The sequence below is a fragment of the Centruroides sculpturatus genome, unplaced genomic scaffold, assembly GCF_000671375.1.
Source record: "Centruroides sculpturatus isolate CEXI.00-Female unplaced genomic scaffold, Cexi_2.0 scaffold899, whole genome shotgun sequence".
In the NCBI taxonomy this organism is placed as follows: domain Eukaryota; kingdom Metazoa; phylum Arthropoda; class Arachnida; order Scorpiones; family Buthidae; genus Centruroides; species Centruroides sculpturatus.
Window position 1 is genome coordinate 150,057 of NW_019385098.1, and position 23,610 is coordinate 173,666.

General features: G+C 37.4%; 1 long non-coding RNA gene across 1 annotated transcript; it reads left to right on the forward strand.

Annotated features, from left to right (window-relative positions):
• The first annotated feature begins 1,512 nt into the window (after positions 1 to 1,512).
• LOC111634656 lies at positions 1,513 to 23,317 on the forward strand. Its single transcript, XR_002758257.1, has 3 exons — positions 1,513 to 1,865; positions 2,151 to 2,326; positions 22,610 to 23,317. It is a non-coding gene; the product is annotated as an uncharacterized LOC111634656 (long non-coding RNA).
• The last annotated feature ends 293 nt before the right edge of the window (positions 23,318 to 23,610 follow it).

The window sequence follows — 23,610 nt, forward strand, 5'->3', positions numbered from 1 at the left end:
GTTGTGATCTTCCTCGGAGACTCATCTAGATGTAACTACCCCAGGCGATCTTCACTATACGAGAATTTAACGTTTCTTTAAGAATAAAAGTGGAAAAAATTCATTTTTCTCCACTATTTTTAATGGAAATTAAACATTTTTTTTTCCTCGTAGGAAAGGCATAAAAGAATTTTTCATTCGATAATATCTATTTGTCTGGTGTAATGTATACAAGAACTCATTGACTGATAAAATAAGAGATTCTTGTAATTAAAATTATAATTATGGTTAAATTTACTGCAATATAAATAGGGAACAATAAGATTTTCATATACCTCAAAGCTATCTCTTTATGGTTGTTTATATGGATCCTCTCCAGCATCTTACAAATCTATATATATTTATGGAAGATGAAGTAATACAGATTTGCATTTTATCTATCTTAAATTTTATTCTTGTGTAGGATACATTTATCTTTAAAATATACAAACATATTCGTCAAAGTTTTAAGTATTACAGGAGAATAAAGCATAGCTATTATCATTATAACTCTTCAATTTAAATTAATTTAATAGTATAGACACGAGATGATCTTCTCTCTATACTTATACCAGTCGACCCCCCCTATAACACTGTTGATTTTTCCGTTTTATATGAATTCCATATTGTACGAGTCACTTAGATTTTATCTTGATCTTCGAGATGCTTTAAAGATCGTCTCGTATTTAATACGTGGAAGTTATAAAGTGATGAAAGCTTCGGTGATTGACAGTCGTAAATTTTATGTCTTTCGAAAAATCCGGCTGCCAGGTAACCGTTAGAGATTTTGGAGGATAAATATGTTAAAAGAAAAATTCGTTTTTCTAACCGTTTTCCCACGATGCTACTATAGTAACCGGGGGTGAACTCTGATGCGGTTTATCCTGCGGTTTGAGCTATTATGATAACGCCCAGTTAATTTTGTGATGTTAGCGGTTATCGGGTGGTCAGACTCAATTTTTCTCCGCAGACATCCCGGATCCGTTTCCAGGGAGACGGAAGATGGGGAGGCAGCTGGAAAGACGAGAGATGATCCCACTCGTTACCGTGTTAATCCGAGCTTCCAAGGGAAGCTTTCGATTTTTTTTTCTTCTCCTCCTTCCTCCTTCCTCTTCTTTCCCCGGTATTCCAGCAGACACAAGGGATTAATTACGGTCACCCCGAGTTGCTTCGTTACCAGTAAAAAAAGCTGCCGTCTGCTCTATTATCTTATTTAAACAACCGGACTACACGAAAATATTAACCTCCTCCCGTCCATTAATGATGTCCTTATATAATTCTTTAATTTATTTTTTTTTAAATTAAAAGAATGGACGTCTTTATCTTGCAATTTTAAAGCATTTAACCCCTTAAAGTCGGCTTTCTTGTTCTAGAAACGTTGCGGAGAAGATTGATTTACAGGGGCCGGTCGTAAAGTAAATAGGAAAAATATTATACGTATAGGAATTGTCGATTGACAAAGTTTTATAAAAATTCCTAAAGAAGACCAAAAAAAATCGGTAGGGTTATTTCTCGTAGTAGATTTAGAGTGTGTAGCACGTAGAATAAACATGTCCCAACAAGAAATTTTAATTATCCATCTCAGTAGGTAGCAGCGAGTGGCTCGACCTATCACAAGGAAAGTTAATTTTCCGGGCATGGCAGGAGAACAACCAATGTTGCGTGAGGCTAGGCGCTGACGTCATCTTTGCGGGCCTCATGCCATGCGTTGCCTCGACGTGGATTTGAAACGACGCTCGTCAATCCCGCTGCGAGCAAGTAATTTAGTCTTGGCCACCTTAAAGGCCGCAGACTGGTTTTTCTATCCTGACGAATTTTACAACAATCCCGCCCGGTCATTACCCCAGGTGAGTAGAAAAATAAATACTATATATATAGGCTTGTATATATAATATACGCGTTTGTATAAAAATCCCCGCTTGGAAGAGTGTAAGGTGTCTTTTAGTTTTGCTTTTACAAAAGCAAACTCCACACGCACGCACACACATACCAAGCGATCGATAGAGAAACCTGTTGATTAGAGTGCGTGTATAAAACTTTTGGATGTAGTTTAACGTCGCACGTCTTAAAAGTAGATTTGTGACTTCTCTATCAACCTGACTCAAAACCAATCGAGAATTTTTGTCTTGCAGGATCGACCGTCCCCCTTCCTAATTACCGGTTTCTGACGTCTTTATTCGTTTATTGCACGTGGCTTTGGCTGTATAAAATCTCATCAAGCAAGCGCCCAGGACTAATCATTCGTCCGAATGGCAGACACACTCCAGGGAACGAAGGGAAGCAACAGGAAGTAATAATACTCCTAGAGGTAAGTTTGTTTGTGACCGAGAAGTTGGAGGGCGGTACACTTAAACTAATCCACGTATTGGCTAGTTTATTCAAAGTTTTTTAAACCCCCCCCCTACTTATTAAAAAAAAGAGAGGGGGGAAGAATCGAAATCCGACACCACACACACCCCGTAAAATAGAAATCCATTAAGCCACCGTATTGTTTTATATACGCGTAGTTAAGACGTGTCTCGTTACTCCCTTTTAAAAAAACACGCAACAAGTAGGAAAAAACGGAGAACATCTGTTTGTCTGACCACCCCGTTTCCAGGGTTAAAAACTCGATACTCGTTAATAGCGATAATTAAAGCTAATCGAATAAAGGAAGAGTTATTACCGCATTGTTATAGAAGTAGTGTCCTCACTATTGTCTTTATTTACAGTCTTAACCTCGTTTCGAGTGATATTTATGTGATGTTTTTACGACCAGATGTTAGTTATGTATAATTAAATTAAGTTTTCTTCATTAATTTTAAACCGTTAACCGATTATCCAGATAATATGCCCACTCGTCTAGATGTCCCGGTTAACGGGCGAAAATTGTACTAGGGGGAGAGAGAGAGAGAGAGAGAGAGGATATTATTGCGCATTATCATGCTTATTTGTTGTGTCAACATGTCGGAAATTTATTAGATCACGTAAGATAGCATGGTGGTGTATATTACTAAAATAGCACGGCAGTGTTGTAATGTAGTGGAGGTGTGGCTCGGGTTAAATTAACTTTTTTCGGGGGCGATCTCTGTAATATGTCGTTAGTTTTGGTGGGGGTTTTTTTTTTTCTTCCATTTCTTTAACTTTCTGACTTAAGAATCTCCCTCTCTCTTTCTCTAATAGGGTGTATTGCACATCCAGATGTTAGAGGGAACGTTTTTTAATACTGTAGTAGCAGAAAATAGGCACCCAAGCGAGAATAAGTCGACTTAAACTTCCAGGTTTCCCTCGAGAATAAAAATGTAAACTTCCTGGTTTATTGACATTTTTACTAGTGAAAATCTTTATTGGATCTAGGTGAGGTCACGTGAACGAATATGGATTAATCCGTCGCGTAACTCGAGATGAGGGGGTTCCATTTTCACTTTCACTTCTCCTTTTAATTTTTATTTTAAACGTTTTTAAGAATTTATCCTCCGTCGTGTAGTTGGCTAAAATGTTTCGGAATTCATCCGGAAATTAACTAATGTTTAGGCAAGTTAATATTTTAATATAAATTACGTCAGCTTAATTTTAAACGCGAGCTTCTAATCCAATTTATCAATAGGGACGATGTTCGAGCACGTGAACGTGATGAACGATTAAAGTACTAATTTCTGATTCGTTAACGTGCTTTGAAATTATTTGTCAAACCCACCGCCGTTTGCACACACAAATTGGTGTTTAAGAATAAAACAAAAAAATCCCCGTCGGGGGGGATTTAAACTCCATTGGAGGTTTACCTCTGTTAGGAGTTTAATCTCTTTTCGTTAAGGATTTAGCCAACTGGATCGAGATTCTACCACGTCAGAGGAAAGAGGAGGGAAGAAATTGCGCAAGAACCGACTTGAGTACCCCTAAACACTGTCGCGTGCCCGAGTGGACAATAGAAAAAAAAAAAAAGGTAGTCGTCCATCAGAGTCCAGTAATGCCCCCAGACGGGGTCTTTGCCTGCATTGTGTCCTTAATGCCTGTTGTCAAAACTTCTTCTTGGCTTTTACATCCCTACTTAAGCCGAATAATGAATAGTGTGTTGTGGTCACGCTATTATCAGTTTTTGTTTGCTCCCCCGCTCCGTTAGAAACACTCTCTCTCTAACCTAAAATTCGATTTCCTATGGTCGAAAAATTAATATAAAACTACTGTTTTGTGTCCCGAGAGTCACTAAACGTTCTTTTTTAATAGGGTTTATCAACTTTCGATTTGCATAAACGTCTCTTTATAATGAAGTTGTTTGTGTTATTTAGAGATAGTTCGCCTTATTTTCAATTATTCGTTACGCATCACTCCTAAACAATAGCGTAACGTATAGCTTAATAGGGCACTATTTTGTATTGTTGTAACAATGAGTAATTTAAGAAATCCTGTAAATTCGACTTGTTTTGTGTTGCTTAGTGTTAAGACACTTAAATTTACTTCTGCTTTTAGTTCCCGACGTTTATTTTCCTCGAAATCTTCGCCGTGTTTTCCTCTAGTAAGTAAAGTCTATGGTTAAATCGGATCGTAACTTTTGTTACGCTTTGAATTCTTTTAAAGTAAAGCCCCGTAACATTCGATTAATATAGGGAATTTTCTTTAAACGTGACTTTCGAGAAAGGTTATTCGTTGACAAATTGTAGCCCTCCGAATCCCTAATTGACAATCTACAAAATTGAATTTGATGGAGGGCTTCCTTTTACTTCTACACCTGTTACGTCAGAATTAATTTCGAGTATTGTAAATCACGTTAACAGATGATGTAACATAACTGCTATGTGATGAATGTTATACGTTCATCCTGGAATATTTACATTCAAATCATCATTTGCATCATCACTATTACATTTTAAGGTTATAATAATCGCATACAATACACTCTACGTAACACATAAACTATATAATAGTAAATAATACGTTGAAGAAGAATTTCATTATCCAAAAATCAGAGAGATCGTCTTCTCAGGATGAATTTTTCTCCTTAGATAAGAAGAATTTACCATTAAGGAAGGTGTATTATTGATACACTGCGGTTTATGTTATTGCCTACTGTATTTACTGACTAATATTTACTAATTAACTGTTTACATACATATTAATGCCTACATTTATCTACTAATGACTACTGGCTAATATATTAATGCTTATGCCTCATATCATTGACTTACTAGTTCGTTAATGCCTACCAGCCTACTTTTCAACTATTTATACACGTATTAATGCCTATATTTATCTGCTAATATGCTTATGCCTGCGATGCCTACTTCCTCTACGAGTTCTACCGCTGTTTCGTCACACAGTACAATTCTTCTTGTTGTATACAAGAGCTGTACCGTTGATAGTATCGGAAAAAAATTAATTTTAAGCCCTCGTAATTAATAAACTAGATATAAAACTAAACTATGGGGAGTAGGGGGGTGAAAAAAACCCTAGAAAATTTATAGTTGCGGTCAGCATTAATTTCTTGAGTGAATCTCATAAAGAGGAGACGGTGAGTCATCGAACAAATTTGTAGCCCCATAATTACCATTTTGAGAATACGAGGTTAATTTTAATACCTTATAAATCAAGCCCCCCTCCTACGAATTTTCCCCTTCTTCCATCCTACCATAGAGTGTGTGGACTTATTAAAATTCCTACCCGCGTGACGGACCACTCTGGTGTTTCTTTTTTTACATATTAGTAAAGGTTCCAAGTATTAATTCTTTGTCCTACAATGAAAAGAATAGGAGAAAGGACAAGTGTGACGACGAGTGTGTCAACAATATCTACCTTTACCTGATGGCGAAACATGGCAGATGTTGCGTTAAACCTGCACAAAGATTAATATAGGTGAAGTATCGTTGCTCGGTTACTCTCCTTTCAAGTGCCACAGTTCAGAGGTTGATTCTCCTCTTGTACGCCATCTGCACCAATTAAGATATCGACGTTGCCTTTTTTCTTTTTTTACTTCTATTACTATTGTTCCCATAATAGCATTTATGGTTAAATATATAATTTACTATTTTATTACCCGAAACTATCCTGTGGCGGAGGTTTTTAGGAGTAATTTTTAGGGGATTTTTGGGCAGTGTTTATCGTTTCGCAATGTGGTGTAATCTGTGTTTTTTCTATAGCCATGGCGTGAGGAGAGCATCCTGACGTGTGTTTCTTTCTCTTTTAAAAATTATTTTTGGGGGGAATTGTGTGTGTGTGTGTACGAGAATTTTATTTAATACAAGTCGACCCCTCTATAACACTGTTGATAATTCCGTTTTATTGGCACATGTATTTGTAAAATCTAAGTGACTCCTACAACATGGAATTCATATAAAATGGAATAATCAACAGTGTTATAGGGGGTCGACTGTAGTAAAATATGAGACTGGCTAAACTAGAAAACACATTAAATACAGTAAAATATATTTAAAGAGTTTATATATAAGATACCTTGGCTATAGATACTCGTGTACAGAAGAATAAGTATTGCATTCTTCCNGAGCCATTCACAGCCTGGCACACGTATTTGTAAAATATAAGTGACTCGTACAACATGGAATTCATATAAAACGGAATTATCAACAGTGTTATAGGGGGGTCGACTTGTATATATTATTCATTATTCGTGAATATTATCTAAAGTGGCGGTAGATCCGTTTGTCTAGGCAAGTATTAGTCTTTGTATAGAAAATTTCTATGTATTATAAAGATACTGTAGGCCTTTTTATGTGTTGTATACAGTTATTTTTCACTAATACACTTCTGTAGGTAAGGATACGTGCTTTAAGCTATAGTAAGACTTCAGTGTATTTATATTTACCGATCTAATATGAGAAATAATATCATATACAACGCTTTTCATACTGTTGCTGGTCAGAAAGTGGATACTTTGGATGAATACGAGTATATTAAATACTAAAAGAATAGAAAATCACGCGAGCATTTTCAACAGAGAAACTGTATAGATGCTTTTCATCTGGATGTTCACCAGAGATTGGAAGAGGCAGAGAGTTTTTCTTCGAGAGATTAAAACGTCCCTCTCTCCCGTTTAAAGTTTGTGGATAGGAAACGGCACTTCTTATCTACAGATGTTTATCGTTACAAAGTATGTCGATATAAACATAAACACCAAACAGACGACGTATATTAAGAAGGGGAAGATCGTAGGGAAAAAAAAAAATTCCCCGTGTTGTACGGAGATTGCATAAATACGCAATAATTCTTTAGATTTAAAGGAGGAAACGTGATATTTTTGTTCTTCGATTTGCTAGTGTGGGGTGCGTCTAAACAAGACGAGGATATATCGACTGGACCGTGTGTTGTCACTACAAATAGATACAAACTGTTGCGGATTTGTTCGCTCTCTCGCAATTTTCTCCTTTCACTTCGGATTTCCTCTTTAAGCAAACGTGATACTTTGCAAATTCCGATTAAATAGTAGTATTAGCAGTAGATATACCCTTAATGGCGTCTGGCAATTACGTCTTCCTAATCCCCGTAGCGCGCGTGCAACTTTTATACAAATCCCCCCTCGGAGTATATAGAAGGAGCGCGCGCCTGACGTCAGAAGTATATCGACCAATGATTTAAAAGTGAAGCGGGGGTGAAGACTCCACCTTTTTTTACTCCCGTTTTTCTCCCCCCCCCTCGGTTTTAACCGTACGACATTTTAATACCAGATTTTGACTCGCCGACGACTCGTTCTACCTCGTGTGTTCTTGGGCGAATAACACTTGAATGTTTGACTGTTATTGCTTGAGAATACACGTGATAGTCGAGTATCTGACGACATGAAGAGTTTTGTGACAAGGTGTGTGAACTTTCTTCTCGTCTTTCTTCCGTCTTCTCGAACGAGGGATCGTTCCGCATGGCTAACGACGCTATAGGAAACGAGCAATTTCCATTTGTACAGAAACCGAATTCCTTCGAGTCTAGTGTCCTTCCGTCGACGACAAACAATGGAAAGTTTAAATTACTCGATTTCGAATTCTCCAGCTGTTAAAGAAGGATCGAGTAACGTTTGTCTTTCTCAATGTTTCCACTTGTGTATTTTTTTCGCCTCCTCGGTAATTATTACAGACATATACAGTGTTCTATCAGTAATACTAAACACTATTCACACAAAATCTCTTACTTATCCTGTTAGAGTAATAAAAAATTCAATAATATCCCAACACTAACAGTACTTTTCTATAGGGTTTGTTACTACTGCAGTAGTATTTTCCCTAAATATTCTATTATAGTTAAAAGTTACTGGTTCCAGTAACTACTTATAATATTTTATACGCTCGTATTCTTTTAATATTATATTTTGCTTTGCATTATGTAATAATTGTAATAATTCTTCTTATAATCCAATAAATGCGAATTGAATAGTTAATTCTTCCATTTTTATTCATTAAATTTTACTACTACAGCGATGAACATTTATACTACTCCAGAGTGAAGCAATACAGCTTTAACTATAGCCAAATTTCAGTAATCGCTAATGATTTAAAGCATATAATACGAGTATTACCACAGCAATAAGTGGAATAATATTTCAGTAACTTCACGTAATATAGTAATACAATACGGTATGTTTTCTAATGGTTTCTTTCGAACATAGTTTTTGGTAATTCCAGTTTTAGCAGGCAAACTAACAGGAGTTGATGTGTTAGTTTAGCAGTGAAAGGAGAATTACTGTGTTAGTTTAGCAGTGAAAGAGGAATTGCTGTGTTAGTTTAGAAGTGAAAGAGAGATTGCTGTGCTAGTTCAGCAGTCCAATAGGGATTGATGTTTTATATCATCAGTCAAAGAAAATTGCTCTGTTAGTTGAGAAATCAAAGAGAGATTGCTGTGTTAGTTAGAAATCAAAGAGGAATTGCTGTGTTAGTTCAGAAGTGAAAGAGGAATTGCTATGTTAGTTTAGCAGTGAAAGAAGAATTGCTGTGTTAGTTTAGCAGTGAAACAGGGATTGCTGTGTTAGTTTAGCAGTCAAACAGAGATTGCTGTGTTAGTTCAGCAGTGAAACAGGGATTGCTGTGTTAGTTCAGCAGTCAAAGGGGATTGCTGTTTTAGATCATCAGTCACAGAAAATTGCTCTGTTAGTTTAGAAGTCCAATAAGGATTGCTGTTTTAGATCATCAGTCAAAGAAAATTGCTGTGTTAGTTTAGAAATCAAACAGAGATTGCTGTGTTAGTTCAGCAGTGAAACAGGGATTGCTGTGTTAGTTCAGCAGTCAAAGGGGATTGCTGTTTTAGATCATCAGTCACAGAAAATTGCTCTGTTAGTTTAGAAGTCCAATAAGGATTGCTGTTTTAGATCATCAGTCAAAGAAAATTGCTGTGTTAGTTTAGAAATCAAACAGAGATTGCTGTGTTAGTTCAGCAGTGAAACAGGGATTGCTGTGTTAGTTCAGCAGTCAAAGGGGATTGCTGTTTTAGATCATCAGTCACAGAAAATTGCTCTGTTAGTTTAGAAGTCCAATAAGGATTGCTGTTTTAGATCATCAGTCAAAGAAAATTGCTGTGTTAGTTTAGAAATCAAACAGAGATTGCTGTGTTAGTTCAGCAGTGAAACAGGGATTGCTGTGTTAGTTCAGCAGTCAAAGGGGATTGCTGTTTTAGATCATCAGTCACAGAAAATTGCTCTGTTAGTTTAGAAGTCCAATAAGGATTGCTGTTTTAGATCATCAGTCAAAGAAAATTGCTGTGTTAGTTTAGAAATCAAACAGAGATTGCTGTGTTAGTTCAGCAGTGAAACAGGGATTGCTGTGTTAGTTCAGCAGTCAAAGGGGATTGCTGTTTTAGATCATCAGTCACAGAAAATTGCTCTGTTAGTTTAGAAGTCCAATAAGGATTGCTGTTTTAGATCATCAGTCAAAGAAAATTGCTGTGTTAGTTTAGAAATCAAACAGAGATTGCTGTGTTAGTTCAGCAGTGAAACAGGGATTGCTGTGTTAGTTCAGCAGTCAAAGGGGATTGCTGTTTTAGATCATCAGTCACAGAAAATTGCTCTGTTAGTTTAGAAGTCCAATAAGGATTGCTGTTTTAGATCATCAGTCAAAGAAAATTGCTGTGTTAGTTTAGAAATCAAACAGAGATTGCTGTGTTAGTTCAGCAGTGAAACAGGGATTGCTGTGTTAGTTCAGCAGTCAAAGGGGATTGCTGTTTTAGATCATCAGTCACAGAAAATTGCTCTGTTAGTTTAGAAGTCCAATAAGGATTGCTGTTTTAGATCATCAGTCAAAGAAAATTGCTGTGTTAGTTTAGAAATCAAACAGAGATTGCTGTGTTAGTTCAGCAGTGAAACAGGGATTGCTGTGTTAGTTCAGCAGTCAAAGGGGATTGCTGTTTTAGATCATCAGTCACAGAAAATTGCTCTGTTAGTTTAGAAGTCCANCAGTCAAAGAGGGATTGCTGTGTTAGTTTAGCAGTCAAAGAGAGATTGCTGTGTTAGTTTATCAGTCAAAGAGGGATTGCTGTGTTAGTTTAGCACTCAAAGGGGGGTTGCTGTGTTAGTTTATCAGTGAAACAAATAGGAATTTTTGAAAAATTAAAACACAGAATAGTTAAAATAATTGATACTTTAGCTGACCTCTTTATTATTTTGCTGTATTTTTTATACGATTCTTCAGCGGGAGAAAATATTGAAACTGTTCACGAAAGTGTGGAAGCGCATATTTTAGTACAGTACTGTTGCTAATTAGATTATTTGTAAAACCTCCAAATTTTTAGGTCATTTTAAATGCCATATTCTCGCCATTTTTGAAAATAAAAAAAGAAAATTCAGTTATGCAGACGGCGCCTATTTCAATAAAGCGCAAGACGAAGATCGGCGCCAAGCGACCCTCTTAATTCGCATATGTCTGTTAAATGTCCAACTAGGGGGTTCTTGCCGGTCGCCATATTTAAAATTGCCTTTATGTCTTCGATTAAGTGTTAAGTGGTGTGACATTTTTTTACAGATTAAAATCAAAATAAAAGAAATAAAATTATTAACAGCTAAGAGAATAGCAAACAGCACACAGCGGCGGGAGGTAAAGTAATATTCAAAATTTCAATTTGGACTAAATTGTAGAGAAATTTACATGATTTAAGTTTAAAAAACGCGTGTTAATACTCCTTAAATGAAGAAAATCGATAGGCCAGGTGCTAGGAAACTAAGTTCTGTTTAACATTTATAAAGTTTCGGATTTTAATTAAGTATCACCTTCTCTGGAACGGGGATATTTTTTTCCTCTTTTCGAATTTCTCCAGGTTTTCTCCAATGTCCTCCACCTCGTATTAATTCTGCGAAGAGTTTTTGACATTTCGGAGCCTTTCTGCTTCAATAAAAGGGTGGTTTCGAACGTCACACCCACCTTTCTAGCAAGTGTTTAACATTATCTTGAACGATACGATGTTGTTTGTACAGAAGACATTCTGTATTCTCGACAAAAGAAAAGAAGTCAAAGGGATGGAAATTAAGAAGGCGTCTTCTCTCTCCCGTTTAACCGGATAAATATAAAACTGCACCCACTATAAGACGAACGATTTTAAAGTTTGAATAGAAACTAACGAAGTGTATTATGAACGAACGAGAAACGATATTTATCGATCATTAAAAACCAGTTTAAACTTTGAATATCTCGTTTAATTTTTCCATTCATCTCAATAGTTTTTTTTTTTTTTTAAAGTTGTTTACTAAAATTTTAAACTTTCTTCGTTCTCGGTGCTCTTCAATTCGATAAAAAGCATTAATTTTCCATTGTTAACCTTCTGTTCCTTTCCAAGTAACTTCGCTGCGGGTTTTCGCATTAAAATGTGAACAATTTTTAATTTTATAGTCTAAAAATTTATGTAATTCCACGTGTTCGATCGATAATTTATCCGGTTTATCTCTTTCTTTTATTGGTAAAAAAAAAGGAATAAAGTACAGATTATCTCGGTTATACTGTACGTTCTTGTCTTGATGAAACCCTAAAATAATAAGGATAAAAAACAATATTCGCAAAGACCCCCTCCCGTTTTATCCCTACTCTTATTGGTGTATATCTTACAAATTTTCCTTTATCTCAAAACATGGCCTAACACATCCGACTAAACTTTAATTAAATAGTTTCGAAAATCTTTACTTTTATGGCTTTGTTTCGTGGTCTAAACGTATCCATTGTATTCCAAGTATTCAATATTTGATCAGCACACATCTCTCTAAACGAAAGTTAAAGATACGGTGCTGTTCGAGAAACCACACGTAACACAAGAAGACTATATACAGTCGGTTCCAAAAGGATTTTTGTATTTGTAGAAGACACACTAAGCTTTCTTACGTGTAAGATTTCACATTCATTTCTTAGTCCATTCATGAAGGATTTTAATTCGAAAACCTTCCATGAAAGTCCTATTCGAGATGATAAAATAGGACTTTTGAAACTGTTTTGAAACCGACTGTAAACTTGGTTTAACATTAATACAGTCGAACCCCCTATAACACTGTTGATTATTCCATTTTATATGAATTCCATGTTGTACGAGTCACTTAGATTTTACAAATATGTGAGCCATTCACAGCCTGGCACATGTATTTGTAAAATCTAAGTGACTCGTACAACATGGAATTCATATAAAACAGAATAATCAACAGTGTTATAGGGGGTCGACTGTAGTAAAATATGAGACTGGCTAAACTAGAAAACACATTAAATACAGTAAAATATATTTAAAGAGTTTATATATAAGATACCTTGGCTATAGATACTCGTGTACAGAAGAATAAGTATTGCATTCTTCCTATATATAGTATTCAATACAGAAAAATATGTACTTTGTACAAAAATAGAATCTACAATACACACTTATATAAGAGACTGTACTGTACATTTATATAACTTAAGCTTTGTTACAATACAGCGTATTTATATATGAATAATTAAGAATATACTTGCAGATTCGTAAGTCTTATATAATGGATTCATCTTGGTTCACACACAAGAAGCTCTACTTTATATTCTTCTTGTTTTAGTTTATATACTACTGAATAGAAATACTCGTATTCGCTCAAAATTACAGAGAATATATATTGAATATTAAACAATAGTAAAGGTGGGTGTACAGAAAGTGTATATATTGATAAAGACACTGTAGTAAATGCAATTGTACTGTGAAGGCATCGTGTCTTAGAAAAGAATTCAGGCCTACTTATACAAAGAATGGAATTATATAAAAGTGTAGAAAGTGGTACAGTTTAAGTCAACCTATTCTGGATGAGGGGCGCATCCATGTTTTCTTATGGAGTTGCATCTTTAAGCCTGCTGAGTACTGACATATTCCACACCCTTCGGTACACTAGGCACCTTCCTTCGGCTTAATTATGGTTAGACGAGATAGAAACAGGAGAAAATAAAATGATACCAAGGCCCTGGATGCCACGGATTGCTCGGGAGTGATTCAAGTTTTGCCATTCTCTTGGAAAGCATCTTGCATCTTAACGTTCCGCAAGTTTCCAAATCGCATAACCAGGAGGCAAACGTGGCAAATGGGTTCGAGATCGTTACGTAGGAGGATGGTGACGACATACGCGCGCGCTTTTTTTTTTTTTTAATCGTGTAGCAATCGAGGAAGAGATAATGGCGCTCGTTTAATTTCCAATGGCGGAAATGAATATTGTTATCGGCGACGACGATTGCCCTATCTGATTTACTAATTTAACATTAAAACTAATCAGGTAATTAACGGACCGATCCAAACGTTCTGTTAATAACCCAAAAATATCTGATAATGGCCGCCTTTAAAATCCATTGTGTTAAATCGTTTTGTTTGGCTTTTTATCCCATGAGCAACCGAACCTTTTGTATCGGTTGGAATGCGTTAGAGAGAGGAGGAGGAGGAGGAAGAAAGAAAGGCCAGAAGCACTTTTAAAATTTACGACGATTTCTAGATTTTTGGAGATGGTCAATTTTTTTCAACCTCTTAGAAAAATTGGACCAATTTATCATCCGATAGAACGCATTTGCCTCATTGCAATCCTTTCACTCTTCGATGATGTTCCTTTTCTTCAGTGTCTGGTTTGTTTCCTGCTTTGTCTTATCTCCCGATTTTATCCCTACTTAACCGTTTTGTTCGGGGAATTTACCCCGAAAGATCCCTACGCGTGACACCGGCCTCAATAATAAAAAAACGCTTCCGTTACAGATTTTTCCGTCCGTCGTTCCTCCCCAAAGACAAATAACGACTTTAATCATTGGGAGGGAGAGGGGGTTGGCGTTGTAACCTCAGGAGTCTTGTGTGGATATTCGAGTTATCGTTTGTCCATAAATTATTGGCGTTTTATTAAAACTTTATTCGTAATTACTTAACGGGGCATTAATCAATTACGCGAGCGGGGACGATAATAAAAATTGATAATGGACGGGTTTTAGTAGAGGAAAAAAAAAAAAAATTTGCCTCGTCATGACAAAATATGTTATTTCTTGTGACAATTCAATAAACGACGTCATTAGTCTTTCGCCCGCTAAGGTATTAGTAAGATGATTGATGATGAAGATGAATAAATTAACTATTCCTTCTTATTACTTTCTCTCCACTTCGGGTTGAGCTTCCATCCTTGGATTTCCGAGTTCCGTTACGCTCCCTTTTTTTGTACTACGTCACATAACAAACTCGTTACTATCGCATTCGGAGTTACTCCCACGTGTCAAATGCTGTAATCCCTCGCGATCAACTTGCAAATATCGGATTTATCGGATCGGTGTTGTCGAGTTTATTAAATCGTGTAGTAGATCAACCACTCGAGCGCGATGGCTTCCGGTGTGAACTTTAACCCTCCCAGCCATTGTCCAATTAGTTTAACGCTCGTTAAATATGATTTTTCGGATCCTTTTCTCCATTTTAGAAGTAGAATTCGATGATATCTGTCTGGGTTGCCTCCACTTTCGACGATCGACTGTTTGTTTTACAGTGTTTAGAGATTTCTTTTCTACAGTACAGTCGACAGATGTAACTGGAATGCTGGCAATTTTTTCAGGAGGATTGATAGTTTATCCAAGCTAATATTACGAAATGGGGCCAGCTGTCGCTTATGCCGCTAACGATAACTGCAGCTTATTACGTTTCTATAGCAATGTAATATTAACCGTATTATATATTACTTTTAAGTTATAAAATGGGTTAAATTTAAACTAATTTATAACACTATTTACAATTGTAGAATAAATACACAGTTTAATGCTTTTATCCATACAAATAATCTATATTATAAACATAAGTTATAAGTCTGAATGCCTATACAAGTCGACCCCTCTATAACACTGTTGATAATTCCGTTTTATATGAATTCCATGTTGTACGAGTCACTTAGATTTTACAAATACTTGTGCCGGGCTGTGAATGGCTCACGTATTTGTAAAATCTAAGTGACTCGTACAACATGGAATTCATATAATACGGAATTATCAACAGTGTTATAGGGGGGGTCGACTGAATAAGTAATTTAACAAAAGAATTTATGAATTTTTATAATATAAAAAACACTAGTAACACAAAACATACTTGGCTAAGTACTAGCTCATATTACATTGAGAACGTATTGATTGTATTACATTGTATCACTTTGATAATACACTGCTTAAATGAGTGGTATTAATTTATACACTACATAATATAATACTAGTCTATAAAATATAGAAGACAATGATTTTACATTTAGTACACGAGTATCTATTAGTTCTATTGCGCGTAGACATGGTAAAACACATTAACTACAGATTGTAGAGAATAGAATCTTGTGTTTTCTATAACCTCTCTTAGCAAATACATAAATTTACATTGCATTGTGAGTATGCAAGCGTTACTTCCCAACTGGAATTTGAGGTTTATCGGTAACGCTTAAGTGATAGGAACCAATTAAAGGAGGAAGGAGTTAGAGACGGGAGTTACGAAGAAATGTGTCGACGTTCGAAGCAATAACAGTCGAAACGAGAAGACAAGAGAACCGCGATAAGGTAGCTTTAGTCGGGATTTACCACAATATCGTTGGAATATCACTTTTAGTCCAAGTTGGAGTGTTAACGTAACATCCGTTTCGGTGAACTTCCGCCTTGCCTGGGGCCAAAGATCAGACACACGCCAAGATAGGAAGCAATGCCGCTTTCTCTACTTTATTATTATCTCCCACGTTAGTTTTTTTTTCCTCCTTGTTCTCTTCTCTTTTTTTTTGGTCGTTCCGCCGGTTGGAGACATACCAATTACCAAAAAAATCGATGGGGGATGCCGGAGAAAGGAAAAAAAAAAATTAAACTTTTCTTTCAACAAATGGGAAAAAAATCAGCGAAACACAATCTTCATTAGCTAATAGGCCCGAGGACATTTCATCATAGGCTCGGGTGGTGTCGCGGGGACGTAGCAAAGAAAACAAGACACGACGTTTCTGCGGCCTGTTAAGGGTTTTGTGTGCCCGGTGTTTGTGTGTGTGTGTGTGTGTGTGTACACACTTTTCTTTACGATGCGTGCCGGCGCGCGCGCGATTTGATATACGTAATTCGCCATTAATCGCAAACAACTATTGCCGGCTGGCACGGGTGAATGAGTTGATTATCTTTATATTTAATTCGACTCGGAAGCCGGCGGGCCCGTCCGACATGTCTCGGCAATTGCCACAATATAATTTAGAATCCTACTTTATCTCGTTAGGGGTGAGAGAGAGAGAGAGAGAGAGTCGCTCGTCCCGAGAGGCACAAACCCGTCCAAATAAGATTCCCTTAAACAGGTTAAAGAGTCTCCATCTAGCGATAAAACTATAAAGCGAATAATCGAATTAAATGTCGTTTATATTAACTACGCTCGCATTTTTCCATCCTTCCGAAACCGAGCGATCAGTCGCTAAGCTTTCAACATGGCGCCGGATGACGGTTTACACCACCTTTTATATAAATCTACTTTTGAGTCGTTTATGCAATTTTAAATGTTCTAAATAGTTTTTTTCATTATTAAATATATATATATTATATTATACGATGAAGGTTTATCGAAAGGGAATACTTTAAACTCCATTCGAACGAGGAGTTTTATCCAATATGAAAACGCTTCTCCCCATTTTTAAACACCGCTTATGGATATAAAGAGCTTTAGAATTCCTTAGAGACGGGGGGAGAAGCGTTGTGACGTTAAAGATGGCCGGCGAGAAAAGCCGAGTCGCACCTGATTCTCTGTTAATCTTCTTCTACCGAAAATATTCCAGGAATGTCAAAATGTCCGACCCAACCATTCCTGTTTTTTGTTCGAAGTTTAATTTGTGTTCCCATCCTAATCCATTAAGATCGGTATTTTTCCAGCATCATCATTTTTTTCCTCCTCCTCCTCCTCCTGCTCCTCCTCCTCTTCTTCTCCATCTTCCTCTTAACAACCGCAACTCTCGATAGAAATTTAAAGAAGTGAGATTTTTCTAATATTTATCGCTTGTTTATATTCTATGTATGAGACATAGAAAGTCCGGTATAGAAATTTAAAAAATATGGAAAAAAAACGGACATTCCCAGACGATCCTTAATGGTGAAAAATGCTGTCGGACGGACGGACGGAAACGTTGTTGCTCATTCCTCTGTCCCGTTTAAACAATTTTTAAAACCCTTCGGAAGAAGTCTCAGCGTGTTGGCCTGGGAAACAAGGAAACACTTTTGACCAACCGCGCGTTTTAAACGTCCGAATCATTAATCATATTCAAACTTAACCCCCGGGTTACGTAGAGTAGACAGTTTTTAAAAGGAAAAGTTTGTGAAATTTATTTCCAGCGGCGACCACCCTGTTGCGCTGTGTAAAGTGGTCACGAGAGGGGCGATATTTTTTGAAAAAAAAAAAAAAAAAAAAAGAGAGAGAGAGAGCCAGAGATTTAATATTAAATGGCGTTATAGCAGCTTCCGCTCGATGCCGACAGATGGCGGAGCGGGTGTTGATTAAGTGCGACGGCATTTGTCAAGCGCATTTATATTCCCGTATTGCCGGTTTGGCAAGCGAGAAAAAAGAAGCGAACTCTTCACGCTAGATTGACTTTTTCGCGGTTTAAATCTCCGAGCGTCGCTATATATTCGACGTTATCGCCGGACAAACAGCGGCCCGACGTTACTTCTACCTTGTTAAACTCCGGGGAGGGCGTCGGCCTGGCAAAAACCGTTTAATTAAGTTGAAAAGACGCCTTGGGGAAAGAGCGGACGGGTTTTAATCGAGTGGAGGTCGGTTCCGAAAGGAAGAAAGACGAGAGAGAGAGAGAGAGAGAGAGAGATTAAAAGACGGAACGGCGCGGCGACGGCGGCGGCGGCGGCGCGCGTAGAGGCCGCGCGTAGAGAAGGTAGAAGAAGAAGTTGGAACGAACGGGGTGGAGGGTTTTTTTTTTCTTTTTTATCGGGGAATTAGAGGAAAGCCGGGCACAGGATGTTTTGACACATCAGACAAGAAAGCATCTCGTGCAGACGCGGGACTCGTTAGGGGTGAGAGAGAGAGAGAGAGAGTCGCTCGTCCCGAGAGGCACAAACCCGTCCAAATAAGATTCCCTTAAACAGGTTAAAGAGTCTCCATCTAGCGATAAAACTANGTACGTTCGGGGTCACCCGCCGTTCGTCTTGTAAAGAGATACGGTCTCGGATATTTTCAACAGGTTACCACTTGTTGGACGAGAGAAACTCTCCGAGTCTCCTGTCGCCGCTCCGATCGATAAGGAGCCTTGCCAATACCAGTTGTCTCCATTAGAGTCTGGAACGAGTCGGCGGAATCGACCGCGCGGCGGGGAACCACCCCCCGTTAAGCGGTCGCGTCGCGCAGCCTCTAGCCATGGCGAGTAGGAGGAAACATTAGGGGACGAGACGCTCCGGTCCTGGGCAAAAATCCGCATTAAGCGTAAGAGAGAGAGAGGAGAGGAGTGGGAAGCAGACGGGACGGCCCCGGGTATTTCGGATGTTTTATGTAACCGGCAAAAACCGGGATATTAAGTAGAAGCGGGTAAATTACCAATATTTATTTGACACCCCACCGTTCCGTGCCAGACTTCAATCGATGCCTGCCCTTAATATCGGTCGTTTCTTTATCTTCCTTTATAGGCGGCCAGATACATTTTAATAAATTTATAAGCTTTTCTCTCTTTCCTCCTCCTCCTCTTCTTCTTCTTCCTCCGTTCCATCCTTCCGTACAATTATTAAAAGACAAACTTTTTTATTTTTAGATGCGGTGACGACACGGCCAGAAGCGACGGGCCCCATGTAAATATATAAATAAATGAGAAAAAATTTCTGTCTCCGAATTTGCAGAAATAAATTTGCGGTCGTATTATGGCCCATTGATTGATGTGTGGTGTTGTTTAATGGCGGCGGAGGATGATTAAGGTCGAATGCGGAATCTCTCCCTCCCCCCGTTTTGTTTGGTTGGCGATTAAAGCCCGCCTCCCTAAATTAAGGCTCGCTTGTTTGTTTGTGCGGATGGACCGGGCCAAACGGCGTTCCGTGGTGGAGCGGCTCCAGAGATTTAAATTTAATTATACGGAGATTAGGCGGCCTAGACCTCCTCCGGCAAACATCGCCCGAGGACTTAGCGCGCACCGACGACGCGATATTAACACTCCCGACGCGTTTATCTCTCCTTCTTTCCTCCTCCCACGATCCTCCTTCCTCCCTAATCCCTCTTCTCTTTTCTTTTCCTTCTTCGTACCTCCCCCCGCTCCGCCCCGAATTTACGGCTCCCTCTCAATCGGTGCCGTTCGCGTTTTAGTGGCAATCTTCCTAAATGCTTCGAGTGGAAAATATGGAGATCTTATTTGCTTAACGGCTGCATTAAACGGTACATTTGTTGATTTATTAGTAAAGCGAGGCGTCCGCGCGCTCTCGAATCTATTAAAACTTGCATCTGGAACGATAAGTTTGCCTGGCATCGTCTTGTCTCCATCGGATGTGCCACTAATGCAGTTTACTCATTATCTCCGATCTAATCTTGCCCGCGAGGAGGTGATGGTCTAAGACCTGGCTTACTTTGATGTTTCAGCAGGCTGTCTATTCCCACAGGACAAAACACCAGCGAGATTGGAGTCGAGTGGACGGACTGACTGCAACAATCTACGCTTCCTCCATTTGGAAACCTCCTTTCTGCAAACCTTCCCCATCTCTCAACAGAAAAGAAAAGGAAAAAAAAAAGTCTAACACCGGATAAAGGATAACTCGGTTTATTTTTAGATAATTACACTCCGATTACCTGGTTTTAAGGTGAGGCCTATTGACGGGTGGGAGGAAAATTGTAACTTTTTATTTATCTGTATATATTTTTTTTTTTTTTGTTTCCTCTATATATTAAAATGCGAAAAACAATCTTGAATAAAACATCACGACCTATCCAGTACGTCGCTCTTTTATACCCGAGGGAAAGTATTAGATAAAAACCTTTTAATGACGCGAAATTCGGTAAATAATAAGATTAAATTCTGCATTTATACATTAACCTTCCCTATCCGTCCATACATTTTTAAACCTGTCTCTAATAGGATTTTATTCTATCCACGAATTAATTTATCTTCGTTTTCCTTCCCTCCTATTCTATTAATAAATTATTTTCGTAATAACAATAAAACGATCTAATAGGAAGTGACAATTATAAACTCCTCACTGCCCCTCTTACGTCAGATCGAAAACAATAATAACAATCCCATTGGAAAGTTTAAATTCCATTTTAACGGTATTCTTATTCCTATAGGATCGTTTAAATTCGAATATAATAACGGTAACTTCCGATTGGCTAAGCTTAGATTCGAATCAACCAATAATTTCAAATTACTAGCGACCCCTGGTTAAAAATGAAAAATTCGATTTTCTTATATTTTAGTAATTATTTTATCGATAAAATCTTACAAAAATGAATAATAATTCTTATTTAATATATTATAATTTTTCAGTTGGAAATTCGATTCAATTAATTCTCCAAACTCGTGTATCGCGTATCGTACAATGTTAAGTGAGGCACAGGAAGACAGCTTTAGGGATGTAAAACGGTTTGCGGATAGCGTTAATCCATTAAGGGACAATTTAGCGACGGACAACACCTATAAAGAAACATTCTACTTATTTATCCGGAAAAAAAAGGGGGGAGCCGAATCCTAGACAAAGCTGAACTTCCGGAATGTAGTACTTTATAACCGTGATCGGCGAGTTACTTATTGTCTAGGGGTGAGTATAAAACAGTGTGTCGACCGTTTGAAGACAGGCTCGACAACCAAGCTGGCTATAAACTTGACCAGCAATGACGTTTATTTGAAAGCGCAGTTTGGGGGTGCATTCCAATACTTTCACATAACATTTATGAGTCTATTATTGTGAATTCCGAGCCATATTTTTATATCTTAAGCATTTCTCCATATTTTTTTTTTTTCTTACCAATGGACAAACATTGATTTACGAGTTTCTCTAAGAATTACTAAAATGCACTTTTTTGCATCTCGGAAGGAAAAAAAACATAACTGTAAAGGGACAGAGAAACTAGATTTTGATTCTATCAATCATAGATAATTTACAATACGTAACAGTATAGGTCTAATAATAAAAGAACACACACTTATATAACCTGATATATGATTTTACATTCTAAGAGTTTCTATTTTTAAAATCTACAGAAAAAAATTCTTATAAAATCTATGAAAAATTAAACTTTCAACTCCTTTACATAATGAATAATATCGAATGACACCGTTAATTAAAGTTTGTCTTCTGTTTTGTTTAAAGTAGGTTTACGTTACAGCTTTTTGTCATTTTGATAATAATAATAATGTGTACTGGAGTTTTTTTCGGTAGTTATTATTAACGAAAAGCGTACAAATTTGATATTTTCCAGTGGTAAACTAAATCCAAAAAGTGCGAAACTCTGTTTATCCATCTTGTAGCTAGGTTAATAACGCTATCTGATCTATATTATCTCATCGGATTTCTCAATAAAAAATACATGCTCTAACATACCCAATAAAATTGGAACGATACACAAGTTATTACATGGAAACCAGTTGGAGGAGGTGGTTTACTTCAAGTCGTTTTCACTTATTACTCTATTCGTAATAAAAATAAAAGAAAATCTTACTTCTATTTAAACTCTTATTTAAAATTTCTTCACTCCCGCAAACGTCACACCGGAACGATTAATGACAGAAAAATGGAGGATACTCGTATCCAGATTTATGAACGGTTTCCGTGATTGCACCCGACTAATGAAGCGGTTGTTGGTCATAATGGAATTTGATAACTTCCGAACCGAAATCCGATATAACAACACCGGGTCTTTATATATCTAATTTCGGAACGCAATTAATAAGCAATCGCGTTAGTCCATTACCGAATACCTCATATTCGTGGGGGAGGAGAGAAAGCTTTTTGGCTTCTCTCCCTCCCTCGGCTGTGTGTTCGGTGTGGCTTTTGCGGTATTTAAACACTTCGTTGCTTCCATTTATCGCCACAAACGAACCGTTTTCGATACGTTAATGATAGAACAACGTTAACAAAAGGTAACCAGATTTTGAAGAGACGATTCTGTGGTTTAAAAGAGGATCTACTATTCCTCTTTTATGATATTCCTATTAACGAACAACGTAGATCTTATTTTTCTTTAATTAAAGTCTTACTTATAATATCATTTTCTTTTATATTAGAATGGATTCGGGAAGGAGAAAAAAAGGCAAGAGTGCAGATAATCCCCGTGCTAGCCGGTAGCCTAGACCGATCGGATTTTTTTTAAATAGGCTGGATTAACGTCACGGCATTCTGTCAAACCTGAGGGATTAACCACCCGATCCAGCGATTAGCGACTACTTTACGCGATGTCTAAAACGTCCAAAACACGGATTTCGACTTGTAGATTAGACTGTTTGGAGCCACCGGACGAAATTACTTCCTCCAGGTTTCCGCGATCCGGCTCACTTATCCCATTTTTCTCAATCCGTTTGTTATTTGGATGCACACGTTACGCCCAAGTCGTTGCAACTTGAAAGAAAAAGTATCCCTGGTAACAAGGCAATTCGCTTTAAATCACAACGTAATGTAGTTTAGTAAATCTACTTATTACAGTTTAAAACTAAATCTTCTGCTAAGTCTGGTATTGTCAAAAATCTTCTCTGGCGCATTTGAAATCCCGAGAATAACATTGATATGGTGGTGTATGTCGTCGTTATGAAATAATAAAACTTTTTATAATGATGTATCAGTATGTACTGTACTTCTTTTTTAAATTTTATTTTCTCATAAAAATCTGAACTTGCATGAATTTTTATATATCTTATTCTTGAGAATACAATCGAGAAGGGTTTTAAAAAAATATGGAAGACCAGTGGCGTAACTAAGATTTTTCTGTGAAGTACCAGTCGACCCCCCCCATAACACTGTTGATTTTTCCGTTTTATGCGAATTCCATGTTGTACCAGTCACTTAGATTTTACAAATATGTGTGCCGGACTGTGAACGGCTCACGTATTTGTAAAATCTAAGTGACTCGTACAACATGGAATTCATATAAAACAGAAAAATCAACAGTGTTATAGGGGAAGTCGACTGTAATCTGGAAGGATGACCTCGCTTATATACCTGGCAGACAAAAGTTCTACAATGTTCCTGATATATCTAGAAGGAAACTTCGAGAACAAAGTCCATCTTTCTT